Source organism: Solanum tuberosum, unplaced genomic scaffold (genome assembly GCF_000226075.1).
Source record: "Solanum tuberosum cultivar DM 1-3 516 R44 unplaced genomic scaffold, SolTub_3.0 scf00086, whole genome shotgun sequence".
NCBI lineage: Eukaryota > Viridiplantae > Streptophyta > Magnoliopsida > Solanales > Solanaceae > Solanum > Solanum tuberosum.
In genome coordinates, this window is record NW_006239010.1 from 227,383 (window position 1) to 233,759 (window position 6,377).

Consider the following 6,377-nt stretch of genomic DNA (forward strand, 5'->3'; position numbering starts at 1 on the left):
TATATATTATGCTAGAAAATAAACTCTTTAAAAGATCTTATGGATAAAAAAGTTTGTGCACACTACTTTTTTTAACAAAAAATAAAAATAAATTATGAGTCCAAATATGAAATGAGCATTGAATGGTTCATTGGTGACTTTTAGAGTACTCACCAATAAGACTAATGTGAAAGAATATTATAAATAAAATTAGCCGAATTTTAATGGCAAACAACACCAACTGGGATACGTCGGAATGATTGAAATTTCTCCATTAATTTTAATTAAAAATTTCGAGTTTTAAAGCCTTGAAAATGATTTTTTTTGTTGAAAGTGTCATCACACTAAAAAATGAGACTAGCAATATATGAATTCGGATTTAATTAGATCACATATAGATTATATCGAACACCAAATAAGAAACTAATAATAAAACAAAGGTTAGAGTGACAATGACTGAGAAATTTGACTACTGTATTGGCTCTTTTATCCGTAGGTGACGTGCATATAAACAAGTTGTTTTGTGTTTTATCTAAAGAATGATATATTGTTGTTTTATCTTATAATTCTTATCAAATATGTAACACAATCAAACAAGTCATGTCATCTTATTATATAATCAATATTTTTGGAATATATATAGTTCGAGTTGAAAACAATGAACAATAATTTTAATTGAACCAATAGAATATGCATGTCATAAAATTTGTCTTTAATTATAAGCAAACCCTAAGACGACTTGCCAAAAACTCAATAACAATCGACTAGACAAGAATTTATGATTTGATATGTATATAATGAAAACTTATTTCAATTTTGTGATAATTTTTATGAATGCCTAATTAAAAAAATTTCAATGAAAATACATAACTTGTGTCGTGATTTTTCAGATCTCAGACTATATGAATTAATCTCTAGTTCATTCTGCATCGTAGCGTTTTTCACATTTAAAAGCTATAAAAGGAGGATTATATTCCACTTCTTGAATTTTGCATGCATTGATCTACACTAGTGAAATATATATGAAGTGTGCACTTAAAAAAGTATAGTACACTATAAAAAAATTCAATTAAATATTTACATATAAAATTTCTATGAAAGACTTCAAATTTGTGATACTCAAACTCTTCAAAATCATTACTAGGAATTAATGTGTTGGCTTCTTTAATAATGATGCATTTTCTAATGATTCGATACATAATATACATCAATATATTTAAAGAGTTCAAGAAAAATTAAGATATGTTGCGGAAAAATCAAACTTCCATTAAAGAGAAGAAGCAAACGAAAGGTTTTCATAAAAATTTCCGTAAAATCGAAAATGAAGTTTTCATTCTAAACATGCCAAATAATTAGCAACATAAATTTAATTACAAGCATATACTTCTTGTGTGTATGCATTTCTGGTACGGTTGAAAAACTATATCACAATGTAAATAACTTTTATACCATAATTATTAATTTAATTTGTTGTAGCAGGTAACCTCATGTTATTATTTTCCAAGTTACTTATCTCATATATAGAAGCAAAGTTAAGATTTATAATGAAACCCTTAAACATGACTAAAGTACTATAACAAAAAATTAAAGAAGAAGGTGATAAATAATGTGATTTTTATTAAAATTACCATGCTATAAACAAAACTATTCTGAATAGTCATCTTTATATATATTACAAACTATATAACAAAAAACAAACACTTACCCCTTCCAAATTTAATTTCATAGATGTATCAACAATTAATTTGGACTCTCCAGAAAATAATAACTAGCCATTCATTGCCGCTGCAGCATCATCAAGATTCTCACATCAAAAATAATTAATAGAGCCAATATATAGGAGCAAATTAATTAATTAATATTAATTAATCACTTTCACCCCATCGTGGAACTCTATATATTATATAAATCTATGTGAATCTTGAAGATGCTGCATCTGCAAAAATTGACTGAAAAAAACCCAAAAGCTTTAGAAAATAAATTGAAGATTTATTGGAAGAAAAAAAAAAAAGAGAGGAGAAAGGGAGAGATGGATGTTCAAAGGAGTCTAAAGAGGGTTCTATAAATAGTACTTAGGAGTGCGATAATAACACACGAAAAAAGAGAGTTTAATAATATACACCGTAAAAATAATTTTTATATCGTCACATCATATTTTTATTTGTCATAGCAGGTAATATGTCTTATTTTTAAGATTCTAAATGACAAGTTTTAAATATGTCGATTTATCTGTAGATATTCTTTGAATGGCCTGATGATTGATGTAACGTTATACTTAGAAATAAAGTTTTAAGGTATTTACATTGATGGTGTTTATTCTATCATATTGTTTAGGAGCTTAATTATATATATCGTAATGTAATAAGATTTACACCATCAGATCACCTTTATATGCTGTAATATATAATTTGTCTTATTTTCAAGATTAGAAATTTCATATTTTAAGAAGATTTACTTGTGAGTAATATTTTTTTTACATAATATATATAACTTAATTAATTGATAATTGAAATATGTTTGTATGCGGAATTAAGATTTTAATTAAAGGGGATTTAAAAATATGAAGAAGTAAATGCGAAAAAAAAATAAAGCCAAAAAGATTCAATATCTTCTATATACCTAAAAAAATATGATGTTACACACGAAGTAATTTTTCGTCAAAAAAATTGATCAAATGAACCCCGGTATATATGTGAATGTAAACTAAGTATATTTGTTACTACCAACAAGAGTTATAGTGAAGTGGTTAGTAATCCTTAATTCATCCTTAGCCAAAGATTTCAGATTCGAGCCACTTAGATATGAAGTCGCCTTTATTAGTACGTCACAATGTGATACTTTTCAATGCGTACTATGATGTTTTCAATTCATGTGATCGATAATGCAATTTTATTTTATTTTACCTTATGGATGTTGTGCGTTATAAGTGTATAGAACTCAAAATTTTAATTTAAAAATAAAATAGGTGTAGTAACAGTTATACATCACAATCCATAGGTTACCAAAAAACTAATATTTTTTTACTGAGTCATCTCAATTTCCACATTCTGCACATATAATTATTGCTACTTATTTTGGAAAAATAATAATTTACCAAGCAAAAGGTGACGTTTAGGTTTAGAATATTTGTTGCGTCCTGTACAAGATGTTTTCTAAATTGACATCCTTATTTATGGGAAAATTGACGTCTCAACTTTTCTCAATAGTTTTTAAGGTTTGTTTGTGTTAATCCCTCATTTTAACTTTAAAACGTGTTACTAGGATTTAAGACTTGTTTACTTATATATTCAACATTATCTTTTTAGTGTTTTGTTGATATGAGATTCGCTTCGAGTGTTACGCACATCCTTCCTTAGTGACCCAACGTCTTCGCTGAGGTTTATCCTACCATGATTTAAGGATGCACACGAAGTGGTTATGATACAATATGTAACGTCGACCATGGTCTAACCATTAGGATATTATACTCTTTTTTGGACCTAGGCAAACACATATTTGACTCTTGGATTTTAATCTAAAAGACGCTTCAATAGTTGTTTCTAAAATCATTCTTGTAAGATCTCTAACTTTCTTCTCCTATTTCGAAGTGAGATTGCCTAAAGTGTAATGTGCATTCCTTTTCCAAAGGGTTTTCCTCTATCATCGGTGTCATATACCCCCCTTGGGATTCGGTGTCCTCGTTGTGGTTTTTCCCACCAACGTATCGATAAATACGCTATTAGTGATATTATCCTTTTTGGGCCTATCACTCTATTGCTTATAAATAGCCAATTTGAGAAGCTTACAAAGCTTAGGGAAACCCCCTATTAGGGTGTGTTCGGTAGGAAGGTTTTCAAATTTTTTAATATGTTCGATTGGTTAAAAAAATTTAGAAAAACAATTTCTCTAGAAAAAATAACAAATTCTTTAAGCATAAAAAAAATGCTTTCTTACTAAAATAGGAAAAACGAATTTCACAAATATCATTCCAAATTGATTATGTTTTCCCCGCACCTCACCCCATCCTAGTATCCCCCATCCCATCACCTCATAAGTCACATTGCCAACTTCACCTCCACCTACTATAATGTTTGTCTAGATCATATAAAATTGATTCTTTTTACTTAAATATCGTATCAAAAAACATATTTTTTTTAAAAAATATTTTTTCTTCGTACCGAACACATCCTCATTAATTTCCATAACAAGCACTTTTAAGCCCCGCAAATTCTTTAGGCTTTTTGTAGTGCTTTACTCTTTGTAAAATTAACGTCAAGTATAAGAACTTTTTGAAATTGACATCCATATTTATGGGAATAAACGTGTGAACTTTATCATCGTTTCTAAGACTTGCTTGTGTTAAGAGAACACGTATTTAGAGGAAAAACAAATATATAATATTATTTTTATCAATTAATGCTAATATTTTTTTAAAATATAATTATGTAATAAGTGACCTAATTAGTAATTATATAAATATTATTTACATCGTGAAATTATATATATATATATATATATATATATAAAATAGATTCAACCGTATATTATTTTTCATAAAGTTAATGTCAAGTTTTATTTATTTATTTATTTATTTTGAAACTCCAATATAACCCGTAATCGCTATAGCTTTTGTCACAATCTCTATCCTTCGAGTTAGAACTTTGTGGTGAACACTTTATGTGCACTGGATAAACGCTCAATGTGTAATTCTGTAAACCATACTAAACAAGCCCTATGAAACATGCTCAACTTATAAGTCCAATGTGTACTAGAAGCACCATATAATTTTTGGTTTTTAATGAGGTACATATATTATCTTTTTGGACGGACATCAAATTAACATAATGGTATTATTAATCCACATCTAACCTCCATAATGTGGTGACAAAACGTAAAAACCTCCAAAATAGTTGGTTAAATACCAACAAAAATAATATCGACCATTATATTCTAAAATAGTGCTAATATTAGGGGAAATGGTACAACGGGTGAATTATTATAGAGAACAATTAAAGATTATTATTTTTATTGGGAAATTTTGAAAACAACCTTTTCACCTTCACACAATAAGAATAAGATTTATTTATACTCTAATATCTCCGAATCGCAACTTTGAAATTACACTAATATGTTATGGGCCACAAAGTCGTGAATGATTAATTTTGAGTGCACGTATATATGTGAAGTATACCCTAAATAAAGTATATATAACAAATAACTTAGGCAATTTATTTCCAAAATTATGTTATATATATAGTCAAATTGTCCAACTACATGATCTCAACATATTATGTTGATCAACTCACTATTATATAGCACTTCACATAAGATAAAAATATTTTAAGTTAAATGCAAATGCCTTTACCTTATTTTCTCCATAAATTAGGGTGGACTCAAATAATGTACAAGTATACAACAAAGCACATGCATCAACATAAATTTTTGCTTCCAAAAATGAATTCTCCCATTCACGAATTTAAATTTAATCTGACCCCAATATAAATATTGTGTTGATATACTATTAACCATATGTTAAGATATAATATTTATTCAGTTTTAATAGATCATATATTCGTTTATGGTGTTTGTTTACTTATATAGTAGATGATTTAGTGTGTAGAGTTTTAGCTTATACACAGCGGATTAAATCATCGGTTCTTATAAGTATGAAGTTTTTTGTTCACAATCTAGGATGGAAATTGGACTTGCCATCGGTACAATTGTAACACAAGATTATATGTAATTTAGCTTGATTATGGGAACGGTATAGTTCCAACTTCTTTTGCTAGTGCATTTTGTATGTATTGAATGGGACCAAGTAGAGATACTTGTTTTAGACTGGCTGACAAAAACATATTCTCTAAAACTATTAAATGTACTTATATTCTTAATCCTGATATAACTATTATGATCTGTATATATTAATTATCGTTTTGATTATTAAAAGGTGAGATTCTGAGATGGGTCAATATGCTTGGTAGATTGGATGATAATAATATATATTGGTGAAATAATAAGTTAGTTGATGGAATCCATGTCCCGTTTAGAGATTGATTGATATGCCTTTTTGAGAAACTTATAAGTTTTCATCGTGTCAAACCTTGTAAGTGGATTTATGAATCCGATACGTGAAATAAGTTAAGCAGTGCTCTAAAAGAAATTAATCATTGAATTAAATTCGCTAGTAATTTAATTTATTGATTAGTATCTATAATCTTAACATGGGGAATTACATAAGTGTTTAATGGGGAATTACAAAATATAAATAGAGGAGTGTTGTCACGACCCAACCCACCGGGCCGTGCGAGCACCTACATACTACCACCTAAGTAGGAGGACCCTATTATCCCAATAGTTACAACATGCAGAAAAATAGATAAATGGAAATAATTATACTAACAGAATTTTATAAATAAGAA

The 6,377-nt window shown here is 28.1% G+C and overlaps 1 non-coding gene across 1 annotated transcript; it reads right to left on the reverse strand.

The window, feature by feature from the left end:
- Nucleotides 1-1,766: 1,766 nt before the first annotated feature.
- MIR172C (microRNA MIR172c) lies at nucleotides 1,767-1,911 on the reverse strand. The gene has a single exon (NR_130402.1). It is a non-coding gene; the product is annotated as a microRNA MIR172c (primary transcript).
- Between the last annotated feature and the right edge of the window lie 4,466 nt (nucleotides 1,912-6,377).